General features: G+C 40.1%; 1 protein-coding gene across 4 annotated transcripts in view; it reads right to left on the bottom strand.

Annotated features, from left to right (window-relative positions):
- Positions 1-26604, bottom strand: part of slco4a1 (solute carrier organic anion transporter family, member 4A1) — a 143011-nt gene extending 116407 nt beyond the window's left edge. For all 4 annotated transcript variants that reach the window (XM_072556438.1, XM_072556433.1, XM_072556432.1 and 1 more), the window contains exon 1: positions 26482-26604. The gene's annotated coding sequence lies outside the window, so the exon portion shown is untranslated. The remainder of the gene's footprint in view (positions 1-26481) is intronic.
- Between the last annotated feature and the right edge of the window lie 250 nt (positions 26605-26854).

Here is a 26854-nt window from a genome sequence, read left to right as displayed (position 1 = left end):
ACCTCCCCCCTTACTTCCCTCCAAGGCCCTAAGGGATCCTTCCATATCCACCACAAATTCACCTGCACCTCCACACACATCATTTATTGCATCCGCTGCACCCGATGTGGCCTCCTCTATATTGGGGAGACAAGTCGCCTACTTGCGGAACGTTTCAGAGAACACCTCTGGGTCACCCGGACCAACTATCCCAACCACCCCGTGGCTCAACACTTCAATTCCCCCTCCCACTCCACCAAGGACATGCAGGCCCTTGGACTCCTCCATCGCCAGACCATAGCAACACGACGGTTGGAGGAAGAACACCTCATCTTCCACCTAGGAACCCTCCAACCACAAGGGATGAACTCAGATTTCTCCAGTTTCCTCATTTCCACTCCCCCCACCTTGTCTCAGTCAAATCCCTCGAACTCAGCACCGTCTTCCCAACCTGCAATTTTCTTCCTGACCTCTCCGCCCCCACCCCCACTCCGGCCTATCACCCTCACCTTAACTTCCTTCCACCTATCGCATTTCCAACGCCCCTCCCCCAAGTCCCTCCTCCCTACCTTTTATCTTTGCCTGCTGGACACACTTTCCTCATTCCTGAAGAAGGGCTCATGCCCGAAACGTCGATTCTCCTGCTCCTTGGATGCTGCCTGACCTGCTGCACTTTTCCAGCAACACATTTTTCAGCTCTGATCTCCAACATCTGCAGTCCTCACTTTCTCCTTAATGAAAGGTAGGCTAGTTAAGTTGGCCACATTTAGCCAGTCAGCAGTGTGTGCAGTTCTGGGCTACATACCAATTCATGAATGAGCAGGTGGAGTTATCATTTTTTTTCATTCACAAAACCAATTGATTCTTAATCAAGGAGCAATTCCTGCAATTGAATGTTTGCTCAGTATTAACCTCTTTTATAAATGTTGACCCATTTAATTCCAATTACTTTCCAATGGGGAATTCCATTATAGATTAATCACAACTCATAACTCAAAAATCTCGGCCAAATATATCCGGGACTGATGAATGCAGACAGAAAACTAAACCCTTTGTAGTGTTTGCTTTTTCAAAAACAAAGTTTCTGAATTTTGAGCTGCTTTGCTCTCATCTTTCAAATTCAATGAGAAAATCTCTAAATTATCATGTTTATTCTATATTAGCCAAATGAGTTGCAATTCTTTGGAATCATTATCCCCTGCATTTTTTTTAATCTTAGTTTGTCTGTACGCCCATGTTTCCATCATCTCCGCATCAAACTGCTTCTGCAATAATTTCTGATCTCGTTGCATGATGAAGCTTTGCATTTTCAAAATCTTCACTGTATTAGATTAGATTAGATTAGATTACTTACAGTGTGGAAACAGGCCCTTCGGCCCAACAAGTCCACACCGCCCCGCCGAAGCACAACCCACACATACCCCTACATTTACCCCTTACCTAACACTACGGGCAATTTAGCATGGCCAATTCACCTGACCTGCACATCTTTGGACTGTGGGAGGAAACCGGAGCACCCGGAGGAAACCCACGCAGACATGGGGAGAACGTGCAAACTCCACACAGTCAGTTGCCTGAGGCGGGAATTGAACCCGGATTTCTGGCGCTGTGAGGCAACAGTGCTAACCACTGTGCCACCGTATCTTATATGAATTATATTATTTTCACTCAACTCTTTTTAGACTTCATATATTCCAAAGTGATTCAAATAATCATGTAAGATCAACCTAAATTTACTGTTCCGATAGTTAATAGCCAGCTGACAATGACAACTACTTGTCATATAGGCTGTTCTCTATTATTGGTAATAAAGTTAGAGTAGAAAATTGAAACTGACCCTGAAAGTCTAGCAAATGTACCTTAGAGGGGCGTGATAATAAAGCAAAATAAGATTATGAAAAAATGTCTTTCTCGTGCTTTGACCTTCCTTGCATGATGATAACGATATTTTATCAACATCATCAGCGCCATATACTTGCATGTCACTCCAAAAATTCAAAGTACATGAAGTACTTTAGGATGTTTCAAACATGATGATTTCAAGAGATATGACAAAGTAAAATATAGGGGACCGACTGACCTGGTAGCATCCTTTTAAGCTGTTTTTGCCTGCCTCAATAATTCATTCAGGGTTACAAAATATGGACTGGGATATAATTGGCATTGTGTTGAATTACATCATTCGTAAAGATTTTGAATTTTAAGGATAGATTTTCAAAAGTCCTTTCCATGACCATTAACCAGAAAATTGAGAGCAACTGAACTACAAGTTTAAAAGAAGCAAATGGATATACCCTTGTGATATCAAGATATACAAGGCAATGGGCCAAGTGCAGGAAAATATGATCGGAATAGTTAGCTGATTGTTTTTGATCAGCACTGACTCAATCGACCATAGGGCCTTGTTTGCACTGTACACTTCTATGACTCTACAAAGATTAGTGAAAAAATTTGAATAAATATTCTACATTTTGACAAAAAGCAATTTCCACAAATAAACTAATACATTATTTCTACTGTCGCTAAAAATGTCTTGAGTGAAACCTCCTTTCTCCACATAATTCCTTCCACACATATTCGTAGCAATGACTTTTGCCTCAGTATTTCCCATGATCTTGACCTCGAATCAGGTTATCGCCAATCACTTCCACACATTATTCATCAAACACAATTCCCTTTCCTCTCTAGTGATCTTGATATCAATTGTTACTGAAAAGAAATTCTTTATGAAGTTACTTGCAACACACTTCCAAATGCTTACACACTATTTTGCATGTGGTCATAACAATTTTTTACACATTGAACTCACCTACAAATGTGATACAAAGCCCTCAATCATCCTGGCCATTTCCCCAGTACAAGCCCCATCTTCATTTCTTCAAATCCAAGGAGCATAATCCAGAAAGTTTTTGGTTTAGTTATCTGTCAGCAAGTTTGACTGGATGACATTAAGAACCATCAGATTTGAAACTTCCTCTCTATGATTGCCCTCATTTTGTCTACTCTCACCTAACCAAGCCTGACACCAGAAACCTCCACTGTCTTCCACTGTCACTTCAGACTGGTTACAACTTTGTCCTCCTAATCAACCTGACACTAAATTACTGACCCTCTGGGCTGAATGTTACCTGGCACCACGGAAATGGCCTGAGAGACAGGGAGCCAGAATAATGATGAACGGGTGCATAGGGACAGCTCTCATCTCAGTCTTCATGCCAGGGAGGTGAATAATTAAAGGGTGAATCAAGTGTGACTTTCCTGGCTCGTTTGATATTTGCCAACAGTAAAGAGGCCCTCACCATGTAGTAATCCTCAAGCCACATGGGGGCAACCACCCTGCAGTTTCTTGAGGGTCACTGGAGACACTCCCTTGGCTGCAACACTGCGATGGCAAGTCTTCTCCTCCAACTGTAGAGGTCTGCCTACTTGTTGTGTTGAACAATAAAGTCACATCTAACCCTCTGAGTTCACTCATTACTCTGAGAGCCACTACACTTTCTGTTGCCTTTGTATTTTTTCAAGTTGCTGCAGCAGCACCCACCTCTCTCAGGGATGCTGACAATGCCCAGAGTCACTGCATTTTTTCATCACCCACCTCTCACTGAATTCTCTTTCCTGAAGCCTCTGCCCTTCCAGCTCTCTTTCTTCATTTAAGATTTTACTTCAAACTCACCTCTTTGACTAACATAAAACAACTCCTCTTTTGGCTTGATGTCCATTTAGCATATCCCGCAAAGGCATTATAAGAATGTTGTTGTTGTAAACCTAAGAGTTCTTTCAAGCAAAGCAAAATATTGAATTGTAGGCAAACATGATTACTAATTTGGTGAAAAATATGCATAATTAATTAAGAATGCCTGTTCAGAGGTGAATGCAGCAAGAAAACAATGTTTTGTAAAATATTTACAAAATACACTGGACACTAGCTTAATGGGTTAGGAAAAATTACAATTGAATTTGCACTTGATTCATTTCTGATAATAACAACTGCTCTCAGTTATTGCAAGATTACTCAACAGTAACATTTTGAGGTACTAATCCCAAAGTACCATTGTATATGTGTTCTAAATTAAACTAAATAGTTATAGACTGTCTCTGCTACCACTAAGTGCTAAACAATTATTAATCATCAAGCCAATATAAACTGTACTCCAAACAGAGCTGGGGAAAAATGTAAAAAATTGACAATTTCTGTTAAGCAGAAGAACAGCAGCTTGCTGGTCAAAGATTGAAGAAGATTTATGTAAATATCAGCTAAACTTTTAACTTGTCATCTCAACTGACATGGTAGGTCAATCACCCATTATTATAACAGAATGATTCAGTCCTGTTTTTGTAACGGAGCAAAGAGCTATCAGAGAGGTGTGGGGTGGTTACTTTCAAAATCAATGTTCTGGTAACAAAAAAAGTCAAATGCCTATTTCTCGGAGACTTAGGCTTCTGTTTTACATCACAATTTTTTTTTACTAGGCCACAGGACAGATATTTACAAAGAAAATTACTCTAATTAATCATTATAAGAAGCCCTTTTTCAGTTCACACTCGATGGCTCAGTTAACAATTGCACACTGTGTTTTAAAAGATTAAGGTATAAGCTTCAAAACCTTAGGTTTATTATGCTATCAGTGCTGATTAACAGATCTCAGAGGGTGTAATAATTAGTTATAACTTTCCTCAGCTAGTATTTGCAATTACTATCATTCAGATGAAAAATGTATGTACGGACCATGACCATGCTGAGCCATAAAACATCCTACTTTGAAAGTTATGCTAATACTTTGTACAAATCTGCCCTTGCCAGCCTACGCTTTTAAAAGCATAAAAGTACCTGGGTGGAAAATTGCTTGCTGATGAATGCAATAGAAGGAAAAGCACATTTTAACTACCTATGTTCAGATGAAACGTAAATGAGACATTGGGCACCAGCATGAGTGTAGTCACAAAACAGCACCACAAGACGATTTATTTTAAGCACTGTACCTTCATACTTAAAGTTTTCTGAGTGTTTTATCGACATGTAGCAAATTGTGTAACATTATCAAGTTACTGAAATCAAACTGAAACATTGTTGAATTCGCAAGTGACTCTCCCTCCATACAAACAATTTACGTTTTCTTTTCTCCTTTAAATGAAATCGTAAATAGTAATGCTGACTGTGAGAAATTACTGGAATGCCTGTCATATTTGAATCTGGACACTTCAGATAAAAGCAGGTTCATATTTCAAACTTCTACCATCCCTCCAACTACTGCAACTGGTTGGAGATAAAATAAAATAATAGCTTTACTGCCAAGGTTCATATCTGTAATGAGATGTTACAGGTTAGACACTGAAATGTTGTTTCTCTAAATTATAATTGTGTGTGTGTGTTTGTTTGTTTCAGTAAGAGTGTGATTATTTAGCTCTGAAAATCAGTGAAATTCCTTTACTCAAAATATTGTGCAATTTTTTAACCTCAGAAGTGGATGCTCCATTGTTGAGTGCACTCAAGGCTGGGATAAACCAGGCTTTGGTCTGTTGGGCTTTCGAGGGATAAGGGGAGCAGGTAACAAAGTACTGAGGCAGAATATCAGGCAACATCAGCTTGAATGGTTGAGCATGCATGTGGGATGGTCCACTCGGCTGCTAGTTCTTGTATTCTTCTGTAAAATGTAACTAATCCAATAATTAATACTCAAAATGAAACTGATTCTCTACAGGATGATTCTCTTCTAAGTTTGCTAATATACTGACAGCAACTTCCAACATATCAGTGGTAGTTTGACCAAAATGTACCATGTTTGAACAAAACCAATGAGTCAATGATGCCAGGTTACAAGGTAATGAAATATAAGGCTTCTGATACAGATGACTCTATGACTCTAAGACATCATCTACCCACTCTTGTGTCAGCTCTCTATGACAGCTTTCCACTCCTATCATACTTCATTGTTTTTCACTTACAAAACTGCAAACGTTCTTTTGCAAATGTTATGAACAAAAGGCATTTGATTCAAAAATTCAATGATTCACAGGCAGAAACCACTGTACTTAAATTTGTCAATCGACTGATGTTTAGTCTACTGACATTAGATCCGTACAGTATAATACTTTTAATTTAAAAGTTTAAGTACAGGTTTTATAACAATTATCCCTACATTCATATGAAGAAGCAAAATGAAGAATTTGAGAACTGTTATGCACAGAACAATATTTTTGCGCCTAAGAGTGTAGCTGAAAATGGAAGCTGATTGGAGTTTGAACAAGCAACAAAAGTAAGCTGTCATGGTTCAAAACCCTCACACTAAATTTGGATAGTACAATTTTTAAAAATGCTGAAAATCCTTATCAGATTCTATACCCTTTAGTGCAAGGGAAGAAAGATGCAGGAAGACAACATGGTGACCATAAGGTAGAGGACAAGAGAGATAAAATAACACTTTTCACAACGCCACAGCTAATGGGAACAATAATGGACATTGTACAGAAAAAAATAAATTGGGTCGAGATGAGGTGAAGAATGAACTTGCTCTTCAGTTATTCAGATCCTCCTCAACCCACATTTCTACCTGCAAGGTGCAATTGAAGTGAGCTTCTCCCCACAGGTGCTGTCCTGTTCTGCTGAATATGTCCAGCACTTTTTTTGCTTTTACTATAAAAGATATCCTCCTCGAGTTTGTTAAATCCATGTTAAAGCTGCTCATCTGGAACATTACTCGTGCATAGTCTGGGATGTGGTTGTGAACGTTTACCAGCTCCTGTAGCAACAGTTGCTCTATTGTTACAATGCACCAATTATTTTCAACCACCTCCACCTTCCCAACAGCAAACTAGATGAAGGGTTTATTCTATTGGGTGACTCACTTCCTGAATGCACGATCAACAGAGTTCAACTCATAAATGTAATGAAGCACTCTCAAACCATATATGACCCAGAGGTAGCAATGGGAAACTCTGCACTGTCTAGGACAAAACAATTTTGCTTAATATATTGACTACTTCCATGACAAACATATACATAATCTTGGTGCATCTACCAAGATTGAACAACTCATTAAGGTGACATTACCTGCACTTCACTCCCTGGAGGAGGTAACAGAGAACGTTGATGAGGGTAATGTCCTTGATGTAATATACATGGACTTTCAAAAGGCACAACAGAACTGTGATCAAAGTTATACCTCCTGGAAAATAACAGACAGCAGCCAAATGGATAAGAAATTTACTAAGTATTAGGAAACAGAGAATGTTGGGGAACAGTTGTTTTTCAGGCTGAAGGAAGAGATGTGGTGGTGCTCTCCAGGAGTTGGCATTCGGACTCTGATCTGCTTGATATATATTAATGGCCACAATCTTGGTATACAGTGCACAACTTAAAGAAATGCAGATTAGACAAAATTTGGAAGAGTTGTGAATTATGAGGAAGGGATACTGGAGACCTTCAAAAGAACATACAGTGATGGAATGGTAGACATGTGGTAGGGGAAATTTTATGTGAAAAATGCCAACTGATTTATTTTGTAGGAAGAACACAGAAATAATACAAACTAAGTGGTTCAATACCAAAGGTGGGAGAGTAATGGGAGCTGAGAAACCTGGGTGTATATGTGCATAAATTACTGAAGTTGGCAGCGCATGTTGCTAGAATGTTAATAAACCATACATTATCCTAGGTTTCATTAACAGGGGATAAAGTATAAAAGCACAATTTTATGTTCAGGCTCTATAAAACACTGAACTGGTCTTAACTGTAATATTGCGTCTAGTTCCCAGCACCACACTTTTAGAAGGATGTGAAGGCATCAGAGAGATTGCAGGACAAAACAATTTTGCCTGGTTTTGCCAAATTGACAAAGATAAGAATAGTTTCAGGGATGAGGTACTTCTGTTATGTTGATAGACTGAAGAAGTTAGGACTGTTCTTCTTGAAGAAGGTAATGAGGATAAGGAGACTTGATAACGACAGTCAAGATCCGGAGAGAGAAAATAGAGGGTATTCTTTCTCATTTGTGGAAGTGTCAAGAGCCAGATGTCACAGATTTAAGACAATGTGTCAAAAAAAAAGCAACATGAAGAAAAACTGTTCTATACAACAAGAAGTTAAAGTATGATAGAAGCAGGGTCAATCAAAACTTTCAAAAGGGAATTCGATTATTATCTGCAAAGGAAGTATTTACACAACAATAGAGAAAAGGCAGAGGAGTGTATTAACTGAATTGCTCCCTCAGGGGCCCACACAATGGGCTGTATGGCCTCCTGCTCTGCAGTCACCATTCTCTGATTCTGATAAATTATTTCATTTCTAATTATTTGATTTCAAAACATTCTTACAATCCAAATAAATATGTTCATTCATACCCACAATCACCTGAATTATTTCTAACCCAAGCCGCAATACATTAGCTCACATTGAGACAAACTAAAAATTATCCTCTAAAACAAAATTCCACAGGGAATTGCAGGAATAGATTGGTGATACTGGAGTGCAAGAGACACATACTATATGTCTTCTCTTTTCCATGAACTACAATACTTAGAGTTAATCGACATAAAACAAATTAGGAGTAGAGTTGGAGAAAATGCCATAACAGCATCTATAACAATCAACCCATCAAAGGCATTGTGTGCACATTGCAGTTAAATCTGGGCACTAATATTAATTGCTTCATTAAGAAGCCTCGTTATTAATTTTATTTGGAACAATGCCAAGTGAATTTTCATGGAATGACTGTCGTCCGGGAAATGGCAACTAAGTAAAGGTTCATTCATCTATTCATTAATCATACGCAATTTCCTGAACTGTTCTGGGCCAGGAAACATAAAAACTCTGCAATTACCTGCAAAACAGAAATGGTGACCTAGTTCTGACTCCAGGAAATACAACACAATGGAATGAAGTTGCTGACGCTCATTTGAAGAATAAAGCTGAAAGTTCCTGCCAGAGGGGAGTTCAATGTTACAGAATCAGTGGTTACATCAGTAAATGGGAAGGGGGATAACCTGACCTTGCTTTACATAGAACTTAACACCGGTCATTTCTAATAATGTTGTAATACTGATTATACCTGGGCACCAAAACCCTCTCATCAGAAATCATTGCTTAGATCGTTATCCAATATCACAGCATCCTCAAACTCAGTTGGATACAAAATGCCACCACTTCAATGCTAATGAGTGTTTTTGTTATTCAGCAACATCCCCCTGGGGATGTCATGGTCAACGTTGTTGAGTTACGTAAGAGAGACAACACAACTCTTCCATAGGGTGTGTTTCCAAAACCCTGAGCCAAATTCAGCAAGTTCTGGAGATCCCCTGGGCAAAAATGGAGCCATATATTCTTTAGTGGGATCATGATTGGACGAAAGCAATTTTCAAAAGGTTATCTATTTACAGAGCACGGGCTGCATGGTGGCTCAGTGGTTAGCACTGCTGCCTCGCAGTGGCAGAGACCCAGGTTCAATTCCCGCCTCGGGCAACTGTCTGTGTGGAGTTTGCACCTTCTCCACATGTCTGCGTGGGTTTCCTCCGGGTGCTCCAGTTTCCTCCCAAAGTCCAAAGTTGTGCAAGTTATGTGAATTGGCTGTGCTAAATTGCCCATAGTGTTAGGTGGATTACTCAGGGGTGTGGGTTTCTCTTCAGAGGGTCGGTGTGGACTTGTTGGGCCGAAGGGTCTGTTTCCACACTGTAGGTAATCTAATCTAATTAGAGCTACTTACTGTCACAGTGTTCTGAATTGAGTCCCACTTTGGGACTTGAGCACAAAGGGGTGGCATGGTGGCTCAGTGGTTAGCACTGCTGCCTCACAGCACCAGGGTCCTGGGTTCGATTCCTGCCTGTCTGTGTGGAGTTTGCACATTCTTCCTGTGTCTGCGTGGGTTTCCTCCGGGTGCTCCGGTTTCCTCCCACAATCCAAAGATGTGTAGGCCAGGTGAATTGGCCATGCTAAATTGCCCACAGTGTTAGTCAGGGGTAAATATAGGGTAGGGGAATGGGTTTGGGTGGGTTTCTCTTTGGAGGGGCGGTGTGGACTTGTTGGGCCGAAGGGCCTGTTTCCACACTGTAGAGAATCTAATCAAAGCTGACACTCGAGTGAAGGAGCACTGCATTGTTGGAGAGGCTAGCTTCTGGGTGACACATACCAGGTCATAAATATGTCTGTTTGGTTGGATGTAGAAGATCCCAGGGCACTATTTTCACAAAGAGCAGGGAGGTTTCACCTTCTGCCATGGCCATTATTTATCCCATAATGTACACCCCACAACAATTACTTGGTCATTATCACATTATTGTATGTAGGAGTTTGCAGGCCACAACTTTCAGCCAGCTTTCCTGTATGTTTATAGTCACTTCATCAGCTCTAAATTGCTTTGAAATATCCAGTGGTCTTGACATATATATGATTTTGTTTTTGTTTTCATGTAGGCAGTTAACCAGATGGATTAGTTTTAAAGAGCAAAGCTACATTTCTGTAGCCTGGTCAGCATATTCCTATATATCAAACAAAGACTGAAATTTGTCCCTTCGCCTACAGTAATAATCTGTTTCACATTTTCTCCCAGATGGCAGTCTAAAAAGCACAATTTTGATTTCTGATGTTAACACGTACGCCTACTTTTGAAAGTTCACCACCCAATATCAAAGTAAATGCTTTGAGTTAATGTAAAACCAAACAAATCCCAAGAAATTCAGACAGGCTGCATTGAGAATCACAAAGGCCCAGATTTTCTGGTCTTCAGAAAAATCAGAGGTCAGGCTTGCCCCAAAAGATGTTCTTCAGGATCCCATGGAAGTCCTGATGTATTGACTATGGTCATTTCTGAGGCAGCTTAGGTTTGAGAGGCAGTTACCCTGTATCCTTTGAGAAAGTCTCCAGATCTGAGCTAGAATCATAGACTTAATAGGATGGATCCAGCTCACTTACCTGGACAGTTACTCAGGAAATATTTGAAGGGTTAAAAACAATCCTAATCCTTAGGTGAATGTACTATCGACACCCTGAAGCCCCTTACCCCCACCCGACCTCCCTGACCTTCTTTCATAACTTCTCAATGAAGCTTTGGATGGGTATATGAACAGGATAGGTTGAGAGGGATTTGGGCCAAGTGCTGGCAAATGGGACTAGATTAATTTAGGATATCTGGTCAGCATAGATGAGTTGGACCGTGCTGTACATCTCTATGACTCTAAAACTGTGCATTTTCTGGAATACTGCAGCAAATGTTATAAAAAGAGGCATGGTTTTCACAGCTCCCATGAGGACTGCTGCACCTTTTTCATTGTAAAAGATCCCAAGTGGAATGGGCCAGGACACACAGCAGCACCTTTATATCTGATCTCCGTAAGAAATAGGGAAATTCAAACCAGATAAGAAGTTTTGGGCAAAAAAAAGTTAAAATACAGCAAATCTAATTCAGTGAACAGGTTTGCTGAAGGTGAATCATTCAATGAAAAGAATGTCAGAAAATTGACACTTTCAATGGTGTAGGACCTGAAATCTAATAGAATTCATGTGTAGCTCATAATGAACAAGCACCCAACCAAACTACTTCCTGCCCATTAAAAGCATCATGACATTCTGACATGCAGACAGAATGTCACTTACTAAATATCTCAAATTGAGCTGAACTCCTGCAAAATGAGGATGAAAAATCAAGCACAATTTCCGCAGTCCTGACTGATGGTACATTATGGTGGAACCACAGATCTTCAGATGATCAAAAATGCATTTATAGTATTGTATGTACATCTTCCTCATACAGTCATAGAGAGGTACAGCATGGAAACAGACCCTTCGGTCCAACGCGTCCATGCTGACCAGATTTCCCAACCCAATCTAGACCCACCTGCCAGCACCCGGCCCATATCCCTCCAAACCCTTCCTATTCATATACCCTCTTAAATGTTGCAATTGTACCAGCCTCCACCACTTCATCTGGCAGCTCACGTACCACCTCTGTGTGAAAATGTTGCCCCTTACATCTCTTTTATATCTTTCCCCTTTCACCCTAAACCTATGCCCTCTACTTCTGGACTCCCCAACGCCAGGAAAAAGACTTTACCTATTTACCCTATCCATGCCCCTCATAATTTTGTAAACCTCTGTAAGGTCACCCCTCAGCCTCCGACGCTCCAGGGAAAACAGCCCCAGCCTGTTCAGCATCTCCCTATAGCTCAAATCTTCCAACCCTGGCAACATCCTTGTAAACCTTTTCTGAACCCTTTCAAGTTTCACAACATCTTTCCGATAGGAAGGAGACCAGAACTGCACACAATATTCCAACAGTGACCTAACCAATGTCCTATACATAAGGAAGTAACAAAGAAGATTGATGAGGGCAGAGTGGTAGATGTAATCTATATGGACTTCAGTAAGGCGTTTGACAAGGTTCCCCATGGGAGACTGATTAGCAAGGTTAGATCTGACAGAATACAGGGAGAACTAACCATTTGGATACAAAACTGGCTCAAAGGTAGAAGACAGAGGGTGGTGGTGGAGGGTTGTTTTTCAGACTGGAGGCCGGTGACCAGTGGAGTGCCACAAGGATCGGTGCTGGGTCCTCTACTTTTTGTCATTTACATAAATCATTTGGATGTGAGCATAAGAGGTACAGTTAGTAAGTTTGCAGATGACACCAAAATTGGAGGTGTAGTGGACAGTGAAGGCAGTTACCTCAGATTACAACAGGATCTGGACCAGATGGGCCAATGAGCTGAGAAGTGGCAGATGGAGTTTAATTCAGACAAATGCGAGGTGCTGCATTTTGGGAAAGCAAATCTTAGCAGGACTTATACACTTAATGGTAAGGTCCTAGGGAGTGTTGCTGAACAAAGAGACCTTGGAGTGCAGGTTCATAGCTCCTTGAAAGTGGAGTCACAGGTAGATAGGATAGTGAAGAAGGCATTTGGTATGCTTTCCTTTATTGGTCAGAGTATTGAGTACGGGAGTTGGGTGCTCATATTGCGGTCCTAATCATTAATGTGGTACAATTAACAGAATATTTTCCAAAAAGTGTTAGAAAGTCCACAATGTGAGTGCAGTGATTTTTTTTTCACAAAATTGCAGGTGAAGTCTTCGAACCCACTTTGAAAGGCTGATAGAGGCAGAAACCCTCATTGCACTTAAAGTAAAGCATCTTGATAGGCTCCTGACCAAGAGCTGGAGAGTGAGGCTTGGTTGTATGGCTGTTTAGCCTGCAGCACAGAAATGATGAGTTAATTGACTGACTGTCTTTTGTGGTGTACCCCTTTGGTGTTTTTATGGAAGGGCACTGTAAGGGAGGTAGAATTTGGTTTTTTCATTCATTTTTTGTTTCTCCAGCGCTGTTGAAATTGAGAGTGGAATAAGGAAATCACCCCTTTGACTTTTGAGAAATTTCTCAAGGAAAGAAATATCAGTACACTTTCAAAAAGGCCTGCACAATGACTTCCTCCTGGGCAGTAACCATCCAAAGATCCCACATCTCCTCCAGTTATGTATCCTATTTAGTCTACTAAAACACTACATAGCTTTAAATGCCTTTATTAAATCTTCACTTAACCTTCTCTGCCCTTATACAAAATACTCACAACTTCTCTTGTCTTTTTCACTCAGAAATGATGTGCAGGTATTTGAGATAGTGCAGAAAAGCTCTACAGGAATGGTTCCAGCAATAAAAGACTTCAGTTTATCAGATCGATTGGAGAAGCTGGGATTATTTTCCTCTGGGAAGAGAAGGTGGGCAGGGAATTCGGTTGAGGTATTGCCCCCATCATCCTGACCCTGTGAGGTGTACCAACACAGCTGAAAGGGAGAACCTGTTCTTGCTTGTGAAAGCCGTCCCTACTCCAGAACCAGAGGGAACACATGTAACGTGATCAGAAAAAGATGCAAAAGTGAAATAAATAATCATGTGTTCATGCAGCAAGAGGTTAAGATTGTATTACTTACAGTGGAAACAGGCCCTTCAGCCCAACAAGTCCACACCGACATGCCGAAGCATACCCATCCCCCTGTATTTACACCTTCATCTAATACTATGAGCAATTTAGCATGGCCAATTTACCTAACCTGCACATTTTTGGACTATGGGAGGAAACTGGAGCACCCGGAGGAAACCCACGCAGACACAGGGAGAATGTGCAAACTCCACACAGTCAGTCCAGGAATTGAACCCAGGTCTCTGGCACTGTGAGGCAGCAGTACTAACCACTGTGCCACCATGCCACCCACAATTCTGGAATGCACTGTGGAGAGTGCCTGATGAGGCTGCTTCAATCGAGGCATTCAAAAAGTAATTGGACTGTGAAAAGGAAAGTTGCATAGGCTTCTGGAGAGAAGTGGGGGGCAAATGGTGCTAAGTGAAATGCTTATTTAGAGTGTTGCAGCAGATGTAATGGGCTGAATGGCTTCCTTCTATGTTATATAAATCTGTGTTGTCAGTTAGAAGCTTCATATGACGCCAGGTTCAGATTAAACGTAATGCAAAATAGTAATGAATGCAATACTGCCGAAGAGTTACATTGCAATTTTGGGTATAATTCATTTTCTGCCTTGTGATTTAGTTATGTTTTCCTGAAATTAATTTGAGAAGCTACTAGTCAAAATGCATTCTCTGCTAATATGTTTTAAACTAAGCAATAGACTGTAAACTGTTGGGAGATGGTAGGTTTCAGTACACAGATCTTGGTAGAGTGCAATCATTAACCTGCTCATTTGTGAAACGAAGTACTAATCAGTGGCTCAAAGCCATTAATCATGTATTTTAAAGACAAACAATTTTCTAGGTCCTTGCGTCACTAACCAAAATACTCATAAATACTACTGTGCTTAACACCAGTGAATCGAAAACACAATATGTCAGACTCCCACAAGGTTTTTATTTTACTTATGGAATTGCATCAAATGTTGCACAAAGGAAAAGTATTTTATAGTTCAGACGCCTACTGGAATGGAAGTATGCATGTGGATTCAATTTCTCAAATGGATGTGAGTATTGAGTTGACTTGATGCAGGTACCTTGGGGGCAGGGGATGTACAGATTTGAAGGACCAGAACCAAACAGCCACATGTTTCTCTAACAACCAGGGCAAAGTCCCAGAAGACCGAGGGAGGCTAACTAATTCAGTCCACCACCACCACCACTGTAGCCACCAGGAATCAGCTTCCAGGATTGCTGGACCTGACTCAATTCCACACCCACTTCCTGGTATGAAAATTGGGTCTCCCTGTCAAGTCAGGAAATATTCCAACATCAGTTACCAATCTTAAGAGCCCTCAATGACAATGCCTAGTGAACACTGCAGTTCCAGCCTCAATCAGATTGCAAAATGGAGAGTACTTTCATGTTGGAAAGGGTTTCACACCGTTAAGTATACCGGCACAGTACTCTTTAGATTTAAATGCATTTCAAGAGAGCTTGCTGAATACATAAGTGGTAAATGTTCTCTTAGTTCTAGAGCATGACAAAACAAACTCTGGACATAATTTGGAGAAAGTGAGGACTGCAGATGCTGGAGACCAGAGTTGAAAAATGTGATGCTGGAAAAACACAGCAGGCCAGGCAGCATCCGAGGAGCAGGAGCATCGACGTTTCGGGCATTGCACAGACATGTCTTTACTAACACTCTAAGTACATGCAAAATTAATTTCCAGTTCCCTCATCAAAACAACTGGTAAATATGTTGTGCACATTAAGTCCTACACACCAGAACGTCTTATGTTTCATACCCACTCTATACTGAGTTATCTGATCTCTGGAAAATTAGCAGTGCAGGTGTTAGAATCGGTCTTCACATTGTTGGACCATAAGGTGTAATAAAAACAAGTCCATTATGAACTTTGAATTGCTGTTTCATCAAATGTTAAAAATGCACTGGTGTTACTGGAAGAGATCAGCCCAACCTTAACTTTGACAACCCTCTCCATTGTCAAGAATGCTGCTCAAACGGAATATATTCAGTAGAAAACAGTCAGTGTTACAGAAACTCAGCAGGTTTGGCATCATCTGTGGAGAGAGAATCAAAGTTAATATTTCATGTTCCATATCTCCTCTTCTTTTGTTCGAAAGAAAAGCCACAGGACTTGAACCGTTACCTCTGCTTTCTCTCCACAGATGTTGCCAGACCTGCTGTGTTTCTACAGCCCTTTCTGTTTCTATTTTAGGTCTTCAGAGTCCGTAGTATTTTAATTTTGTACTCACTATCCTGCCTGGTACACGTGAAATGTCCTCTATTAATTGGCCCAGAAGCTGTCTCTGCCTCATTAGGAATCAACACTGACAGCAGACAAAGAGACAAGAGAAAATACTGGGACTTTCCTCACCATTTCTCCACATACAAGATTACAGGAAAGCCAGGGGAAGTGGCAGGCAAGCAATTACTGTAAGGGTAAGAAATAGATTAGTTGCTCTTAAACTGAAGAAAAACACCTTGCCTAAAAAGTTCCATCCAAGAATGTTAAGAGTTCCAGAGTGACATCAGTGAAGTTTTCTCCTATACATATAAGCATGCACCAAATTCATAAACAGATTCTAGATGTCTTAGGAAATAACTAACATAGCTCTGTTGAAATGAAACAAGAGAGACTACAGATCAGTAACTTAATTATCAATTTCAGGGGCAATTAAAGTATTGCACTCAGAACATGAGTTTGTAAAAAGGTTGTAATTGACCTGTCACTGCAATGTGGGCTTTAGCCCTGGGCAGGGTATTTGTTCCTAAGTCAGCAATTACTTCTGTTAGCTTTGATTATACAAAAACTAAATCTGGGCATCAGTACTGGGTTAATAGATGTTTATTGCAGTTCCTGCAGGCGACTGACTGTGTGGAGTTTGCACGTTCTCCCCGTGTTTGCGTGGGTTTCCTCCGGGTGCTCCGGTTTCCTCCCACAGTCCAAAGATGTGCAGGTCAGGTGAATTGGCCATGCTAAATTGCCCGTAGTGTTAGGTAAGGGGTAGATGTAGATGTAGGGGTATGGGTGGGTTACACTTCGGCGGGGCGGTGTGGACTTGTTGGGCCGAAGGGCCTGTTTCCACACTGTAAGTAATCTAATCTAATCTAATCTAATCTAATGCATATGTTACAGTTACAGGCACTTCAGTGGCTGAGCTAGTGTTAAGCTGTTCGATTATAAACAGTAGTGTGCTTCCATCAGTGTGTCATTCTTCAAATGGCCCTGGCTAAGATGGAGTGGAGATCTTTCTACTATCAGGTTACATGCCATGATGCAGTGATGATATTACAAGCATGTCTTTGAAAGGTTTACTGCATTCTAGCTGTAAGACACAACATTAAGTAACATATGGGTGTTTTTCTGCATGTTTCTAAAGATATTCTAAACAGACCATGCATGAACACGACAGTTTTATTTATATATGAATCTATTTTATTTTAATTATCTTTTTATACATGTTGAAATACTGAACTTAGTCTAATCTAACATCATGCTACAATGTAATAGCTCAAGGAGTTCTTGAACAGAGCAACACCACAATTTTTGCTTCATATGTCTTGTATACCACATTACCATGAACCGGTTTTGTCTTGGGTTCAGTTGGAGTATTTACTGGTTTCACCCAGGTGCCTGGGTCACAAAACATGTTTAGTGGCAGATGTTCTCAGCAGAAGCACAAATGATCATGACACCTGGTTTAAACATCAATGCAACAAATGAAAGTCAAGTGACTGACAAAATGACCTGTAATTCAAATTATAGTACAATATAACTGCAGTTCATAATACCACTTAGTAAATAACATAGCCACAATAAGAAACGGGCAGGTGATTTTTGATGCTTTGCTTAAAACAGTTCCCTTTGCCCTCAATGTTATGTTTTGAGGTAAAAAGACTCTCACTTCCTCATCTTTAAAAACGCATGTAGGTGTCTTTTGCAGAAAAGTAAAACTTTCACATTATTGCACTCCAGCTGGCTTATATATGTTTGATTTACTCTTACAGTCAAGGTTATTTGGGAAAGATCTACTGCCAGAATTTCACTCAAGCAGTCAGCAGCATGCGTGGACAAAGGAGGTTTTGTCTGAGAAATCTCAGTTGAAGGGGAAGGGTAGTGGGCAGAGATCAAGATGGGAATTTCTTGGTCTTTACTGAACTGAAGTTAAATGGCTTATTGCAAATCACAATCAATGTCAAGGAATGTCAAGAATGTCTTTCCAATTCCTATCACCATACTCCCACCTCACAGAGTTAGTGTATGTTTTTCATGGAACAACAAACACTGATAGTGAAACCAAACATTTTGATTTATAAATTAGATTGGGTGTGTAATTGTATTTTGTTTTTGTTTATTCAGTCATGGGATGTGGGTATCACGGGTTAGCCAATATTTACTGCCTATCCTAAGTTGCTCTTGAGAAGGTAGTGGTGAGTTGCCTTCTCGAACCACTGCTGTAGGTCGACCCACAATGCTTTTAGGGAGGGAATTTAATGAATCTTTGAGACAGCTTTCCCAATATGAGACCAGGCCTCAAATGACAATGAGCGAAAGCTAACAGAATGAGCTGACCGTCATTGCTTAGGTCAGTGATCTAATTTTCTTATTACTGAAATTTGCTGCAATTGTTTACAATTCTATGTGGTTCACCAAGCTAATACAGAGGCATTCATGATGACTATACATCTCATGTCTCGTGCAGATTGTAGCTCATTTTGGTGTTGTTTAAAGGTTAACAATGAAAATTAACTAAATAAACTTGTTGACAACCATTAGTGTTACTTACTGAACTTCAGCTGATAAGACCAGCAATCGTACCACAATGAAGTTAACTTTGTGTTGTAATAATGTGCAAATGACACTTTTGAGTTTATCATACTCTTGGTTCTCAGAAATTGAGTTTTCTGTGTTTCTTGCATTGACAGGCCGTGACACTACAGTTATATTCAACAAACATTACAACAGTAAAATATTATCAAAAACACAGCAGAATGGCAATGTTTATGCACACATGCTAACTGTAAAATTAGCAAAGTTTTATCTTGTACTGTGCATTATATTCCACTGTGTTCTAGCATTTTCCAAATACAGGCATACTACAAAATTACAACTCTTTAAACTTGCCCATCAAACTGAAATGAGCTATAAAACAAAAGTTATATAAACATACTGAAAAATATATAATCATCATTGTCTTCCTTAGCATTGCACCTTACAAACTTGCAAGCTGGCCGTTTACCATTTCTAACATTGAGTGTAATGTGTATGAATATAATTTAAATAATATGATGCCAAGTAGAGATGGAGATAAGTACTTTTCAGGATTGATTCAGTTGTTTAGGTTGGAAATTGAATACAGATTTCACCAGCCATCATGTCAACGCAAAGGAAGATATTGTCTTTGGTCAGAGTATTGAGTACCGGAGTTGGGAGATCATGTTGCGGCTGTACAAGACATTGGTTAGGCCACTATTGGCATACTGCATGCAACTCTGGTCTCCTTTCTATTGGAAGGATGTTGTGAAACTTGAAAAGGTTCAGAAAAAGATTTACAAGGATGTTGCCAGGGTTGAAAATTTAAGCTATAGGGAGATGTTGAATAGGCTGGGGCTGTTTTCCCTGGAGCGTCGAAAGCTGAGGGGTGACTTTATAGAGGTTTATAAACTCATGCAACACTAGGTTCTTGTCCAAAAGGTTTAACTGGAAGCACTAACTTTTGGAGCGCTGCTCCTTCCTCAGGGGGTTGATGAAGGAGTGGCGCTCCGAAAGCTAGTGCTTCCAATTAAACCTGTTGGACTATAACCTGGTGTTGTGATTTTTAACGTTGTACACCCCAGTCCAACACCGGTATCTCCAAATTATAAAATCATGAGGGGCATGGATAGGATAAATAAACAAGGCCTTTTCCCTGGGGTGGGGGAGTACAGAACTAGAGGGCATAGTTTAGGGTGAGCGGGGAAAGATATAAAAGAGACCTAAGTGGTAACGTTTTCACGCAGAGGGTGGTACGTGTATGGAATGAGCTGCCAGAGGAAGTGGTGGAGGCCAGTACAATCGCAACATTTAAAAGGCATCTGGATGGGTATATGAATAGGAAGGATTTGGAGGGAAATGGGCCAGGTGCTGGCACGTGGGACTAGATTGGGTTGGGATATCTGGTCGGCATGGACCAGTTAGACTGAAGGGTCTGTTTCCATGCTGTACATCTCTATGTCTCTATTAAGACTCTATTGCTAGATTCATTGCATCTGAGATATAAGAGATTTTAATCTGAAGGAAACAACAACTGCTGACTTCCTGGGCAGTTTCTCCTGATGCTTTACTGCACATAGACACAACAGTGAGTTGCTGGCAATCACTGACCTAGAGAGCACAAGTTTGCTAACTAAATGTTAGTTGTATTTATTTGCATTTAGGTGGTGGACATCAATAGAGATTCACCTGAGCTTGGGAAATAAACACCCACTAAAACTATGGTCACTGGGTTGAGAGGTGTAGGCTTGTGTAACCGGATCAGTTCATTAAAAAATTGCCTCATGTTTTATCAACCTGTTTTCTGTAACAAAATACAAGAGTTAGCAGATCTGGCAGCAAAGAGTCATAGAGTATTACAGCACAGATACAGACTATTTGGTCCAACCAATCCATGCCAACCATAATCCAAATCTAAACTAGTCCCACCTGCCTGCTCCTGGTCCACATCCCTCCAAACACTTCTTATTCATGTATTTATATGTGTCTTATAAAGGTTGTAACTGTGCCCACACCCACCACTTCCTCAGGATGTTCATTCCACTCATGAACCAGCTTCTATGTAAAAGATTTGCCCCTCATAGCTTTTTAAAATCTCTCTCCTCCTCCTGAAAAATATGCCCCACAGTCTTGAAATCCCACACTATAGGGAAAAGTCACCTTCCATTTACCTTATTTATACTCCTCAATTTTTTATTAACCTCTATGAGGTCACCTCTCAACCTCCTATGCTCCAATGAAAAAAATCCCAGCCTATCCAGCCTTTCTTTATAATTCAAACCATCCATACCTAGCAACATCCTGGTATGTATCTTCTGTACTCTCTCAAGCTTTATAATATCCTTCCAAAATAGAAATGGACATAGTACTTCATAACAGGCCTCATCAATGTCTTGGACAATCTCAACATGAGTTCCCAACTCCTATACTCAAAAGACTGAACAATGAAGGCAAGTGTGCTAAATACCTTTTTAACTACACTATCCATATGTACCTGAACCCCTAGGTCCCTCTACTCTACAACACCTGTGGAAACAGAAACAAAGTGAACATTTTGAGTCCATTATGATCGAAATTGAGTGAGGCTGGAAAATGGTGGAGTTTAGGTGGTTAACAAAGGAGGAGAAGAATTGAGTGGAACAGATGGTGAAGGTGCTCTTAGTTAAAGACAAAGGATATGCTAATGCAAAATGGGGGTTAAGGGTGACAGTTGGTATGAATAGCAGAAAATAAGCCTGCTCTGACGAGGGAGAAACTATGCAAACAAGACACTGAGTTTGAGGGTTAATCAAAATGGAGGACAGTGCTCCTGCTCTGATACTGTTAAATTCAATGTTGAGTCCCTAAGGTTGTAAAGGCCTGTGTAGTGTTCCATTAAAGACCAATGCAAGGTGAAGGAATAGCAGCTAATTTTCCACTTTGGCTCTTTAGAGCCTTCAGGACTCAAAATTGAATTCAAGGACTTCAGAGCATGACCGTTGTCCACCGTTTTCATTACACCTCCACCTCCCCCCACACTACGCTCATTCCCTCGTCTCGTTTGCATGGCTTTGCTCTCATCAGAGATAACCTATTTTCCACTATTCAGACTCTGAGGTTGTGAAAGCTGCATTGCACAAGGCTCAGTTAAAGATTCTACATTTTTGACAGAAGCTGTTTCTCTGCTAGTAATAAAATTGCTGAACACTGCAGCAGTGATTTTTAAACGCGTGGATAGTTTTGTCATATTCATACCTACTGTTAACACCCAGTTTTCATTTATATTCCTCTTCTACATCCATTAGCACTCCCTCTTTTACTCTGTGCTCGCTCACAATTTGTTCCACTTCCTCCATCTTGTCCTTTATCAACAGCATAGGAAAAAGTCATTTCCTAGTCCTCACCAGTTCCAAAGAAGGATCATATTGGACTGGAAATGTTAACTCTGTTTTTCTCTCCACAGATGCTGCCAGACCCGCTTAGTGTCTCCAGCACTTTCTGTTTTTGTTTCAAATCTCAAGCATCTGTAGTTTTTTTTGTTTCTATTACATTAGCAGGGGCGGGGGAGTGGGAGTTCAATTAAGAGTGAAGATTGGAAATGAAGAAAGTAATTTGGTCTGAAAACTTGCAATCCTAGTAGAAAAATGGCAGGTGGCAACAGCACGGTTTGGTGGCCCTTTGATGTTCTCCAAGTATGAACTATATGACTAATGGAAGAACGAAGTGGGTAGATAATATGTACTATGTTCCAACAGAAACAAAAATAAAGTGTTTTCAGGTTAGCATGTTTGTCAATTGAATAGTAAAGAATATGTGCGCCTTCTATTAGGATTCTTTACAAGCATAATGATCTGTTAAATTCCTGAGGCATGACAAGAATTCAATAGATTTCGAAAAAGTACTGATAGTCACTTCATGGAGGTGAATGTGAGGACTACAGCTGCTGGAGATCAGAGTTGAGAGTATAGTACTGGAAAAGCACAGCCAGTCAGGCAGCATCCAAGGAGCAGGAGAATTGACATTTCGGGCATTTCCTGATGAAGGGGTGATGCCTGAAATGTCGAATCGCCTGCTCCTCGGATTCTGCTTAACCTGCTGTGCTTTTCCAGCACCATACTCTAGACTCAGATCGTCATTTCTATCCAGTGTTTTGTCATCATTTTCAGGGGTTAGGTCATGGACCTCCATTGGACTGATCCATGTTTATCAGCAAAATGCTATATTGGTTTGGTGTTGCCCCTTGCAGGATGGCAGACCACGAAACTCTCTTACTCTTCCCGCTCATTGTCAGGCATATTGGAAGGATTTGCAATCTGACAATCAGCTTGGTTGGTCAGGCTACAAGCACAGCTTCTTTGGCCAACAAATCTTGTTATGGAATCTGAATTCAAAGGTAAGGATGTTACCATTGACACACAGGACCTCTGTACTTCACTGTAGTCTTTAACAGACTGTATCAAAGACTGATGAATTCAATTTAGAGATTATTGGATTGGAACTAGTGTTTATGTTATTGGCCGTGACCATTTTCAACAAAAGAGAATTTAGTCATTGTCCCTTAGCTTTCAATGGCTTCATCATTACTGAATCATCTATTATCATCATCCTGGGGAATTACTACTGATCAGAAATCAAACAATGATAGCCATGTCAATGTTATGGTTCCAAGAACAGGACAGTAGCCAGGATGTTTGCAGTGAATATGTTACCTCCTGACTCCCCAGAGCTGATCTATCAGCAACAAAGCACACATCAGGAGTGTGATGAAATACTCCCTACTTGCCTGGAAGAGGGCAGTTCCAACAATACACAGGAAACTTGACTCTATCCAGTAAAAGGACCCTATTTGAATGGCACTATATCCATAGACATCCATTCTCTCCACCATCAAAGCTCAGTACGAGCAAGGTGTACCATCTGTAAGATGCACTGTGGAAATTCACCAGGACTTTTTAGACAGCACCCACCCACAACCCATCTGGAAGGACAAGGGAGGAGGATACATGATAAGACCAACATCTGCAAGTTCTCTCTAAGCCACTCAGTAGACTAAGTTGGAAATATATCACCATTCCTTCAGTGTCATTAGTTCAAAATCCTGGTCCAAACTCAGCTCCCCTGCTCCCCCCATGGGAAATAAATGTTGGCTCGGACAGCAATTAATAAATAAATTTATCCAATGAATAAATCAAAAGTAATTGTGCTATGGATAATTTCCTAGCTCGAATGGGTTTACAGCTTTGGAAATAGTTACCCTTTGGAATCTAAGAGCTTAAAAAAAATTCTAAAAGTATAACATTTGTGTTAGTCCTTCAGTGGCACACATAGGCTTTTTTTAAGGTAACATAAAGAAAGGAGGCTTCAGAATTATCCCTGACCTGAACGCAGGTGTCTAAACAATGGAAGAATTAAAGGAAAGCAGAATGTGAAGCTTGGGCTAGGAAAACAGATAACAGAGCTGGAGCAGCAATAATGAACAAATTAATCACACGGATGCCCAACAATAGTTAACAAGGGCTTCAGATATGTTTCAGAGTATCATTATGTGAATTATCTTCCTACAGAATAAAGACAGGGTCAAAATGACACAGAAAATCTGAAAAAGACGATGAAAGTGAGAATGAAACATACTGAGATCATTAAAGTGAGTTGTAATTCCACATAAAATAGCTGGAGCAAGCCATGTTATTAGTACTCATGCAGTTTCGAATGAGATACTTATTCTGTTGAATGAATCATTTATGAGAAAGAGTACAAATGAAATTTATTCATGCAAAGAAATCGCTCCCAATGGTTGGAGGAAATATTGCCCATCTAATAGTTTGAGAGAAAAAATGTCTTCTGTGTTATAATTTTCCTGCTCAAGAAAGCATTATAACGAGTGAACTTTTTTTTCTGCACATGCAAATGCTTTAATGGAGGCTGAGGGCTCTGAAAACTTAGAGCTCTTAAGCCTAAATTAATACCATTCAAGATGGAACTTCAGGAGACTCGGTGCACACTATAAAAGGGGGTTGTGAGGATTAGGAAGGCCCTGGTAAGCACAATGATAATAAGGTAGTACTTATCAAAAATGATAACAAAATTGCTTGGCATTCATTAGGATTATGTAATCACAACAATATCAGATTCTGAACCGTTCATAGAATTATGCTTTCATCTCAAATATCATATTTTGTGGTGAAGATCGTGAAGAGTAAAATGCTGTAACTCGATGGCTGGATAGTGGAAATGTAAATGATGTTGACTCACATGACAGAGCTATCACTTCTAATGGCCTGTGGTGGATTGACAGGTGATATATTCCAGAGAGGTCTCGTGAAAGAAGGGGTGTGGCATTTGTGGGACATACAGAACAAGTACTGCCAAAGTTTAAATACTGGTTAAATGTTGACGATGATAGGCAAGCAACAAACCACTTGCATAATGGGGTGTAAGAGCAGAGAATAAGAAAACGTAGTTTGTATTCACAGTAAATCTGGAAATAACGCTTGCATCAGAAAACAGTCACAAACTAGAGGATGAGTCTCCAATAGTGCAAGAAGGAGGTTGTGCAGTATTAGTCCCAACTAATGAGCCCATAAATTGAATAAGAGCACAATTCTTCAGATAGTGAAATGTTGGTGGCAGTCAATAAACTTGAGGATAAACTAATAAAAGGGGCAAAACATAAAGGAATTGGATAATTAGAGTTTATAATTCTGGAGGCACCAAGTAAGGGACAACTGGTCTTCACAGATATGGACTTGCATTGAAAGTATTAGCAGACAGAACTTGGAAAGTTTAAAGCAAACTAGTTGCTAGGGGTTTTAAAGAGCAACTGGGTGGTACAGATATTTGGGTGAGCTCTCCCACATCTGGAAAAGTAACCTCGACAAACGTTTGAATTCCTTTGGCCATTTTTGACGTTGGATCAATCGACATAAAAGCCGTGTGGGTAATATTTTTTAAAGAATATTTCTGAAATCAGCCAAAGAGACAGCAGATGAAGAAAAAAAACTACAGAAACTAAACAAGTGCATCTTTGAAAAGATGTTTCTGGGTGTGGTTGTATTTCAGCGAAATTTACCTTACAGAAACAGGTTGTGTACAATTACAAGTAAATACCACAATGTTTTTATTGGTAGCATTCAAAAGGCAAGCTTTCAGTTGTCTTCATGATGGATGGTGAGCACTTATGGGGTGGTACTGCAGAATTTTTAAGCAATGGGTTATGAATAAAGATTAGGATGGTTCTTAAAATTGGGCCCTAGGCTTGTTGTGCTGGCAAGTAGAACAGCGGCATCAATATTAACCAGAATACAGCTGGAGGAATGTTAAATCGATAATCTTATTTGTTACTGATTCATTATCCTCTGTCATAACAGAAAGATGATGTTATATTTAAACAAGCAGCACTTGTGAAGCCTGATTGGCCTGTTAAGCTGGTTGGGCAATCAAACTGGATTAGATACTAGCTCTAACATAGTGGAGTTAAGTACTACATTGTAACTAAAGTCAAGAATGTTTCACAGGCAAATAAAATATCTCAACCATGACATCTAGAGAAATGAATACTTAAGTTCCAATCCCACATAAGCCAATTAACATAAAACTAGTCATGTCAGTGACACATCACATCTTAAAGCTTCTTGATTGCAGATGGTTTCAAAATATTTCTTACGAGTGGCAAAGGGAAATGTTGTTCTTCAGATTGGGAAGCTAACATCGAAAATAGGAGAGAAAGTAGGATATTCAACCTATGAAGCAAAGTAGAACAGCCGAATAGGCTACTCCTACTGCAGTGTTTTATGTTTCTATGTAAGCACAAGCAGAATGTGAGAATGTAGATATATGATTAAAGTTTAAGAGATGTCACAACCCACCTGGAAAAGTGTTCTGATACTCCTGAGGTCATCACAAAGGGTAACACTTGAATCAAATTACTCAAAATCCCCAGTTTTCCTGGCTGCTGAACTCAGATTAACAAAAAGCATGTTCGGCAGCATCTGTAGGAAGAAAGCAGAGTTAATGTTTTGAATGCAATAATTCTTTGTCTTATATTATACTGTTGCCTTGTTCAAGCAGTGGGGAAAGATGCTGGAGACTCAAACACCGTGGCTGTGTGTTCAGGGCAGCTTTGCCCCAAAACAGTCAGATACTTGCCTTTTCCACAGGACCAGTTGTGAGTCAGGCGTGCTCAGCATGGCAACAATGCTCTGATTGGCTGGTGGACAGGTGGACAATCTGTGTGAGATG

The sequence above is a fragment of the Chiloscyllium punctatum genome, chromosome 37 (assembly GCF_047496795.1).
Source record: "Chiloscyllium punctatum isolate Juve2018m chromosome 37, sChiPun1.3, whole genome shotgun sequence".
Lineage (NCBI taxonomy): Eukaryota > Metazoa > Chordata > Chondrichthyes > Orectolobiformes > Hemiscylliidae > Chiloscyllium > Chiloscyllium punctatum.
Note: the sequence above shows the minus strand (reverse complement) of the source record. Positions and strands in the feature narration are given on the sequence as shown.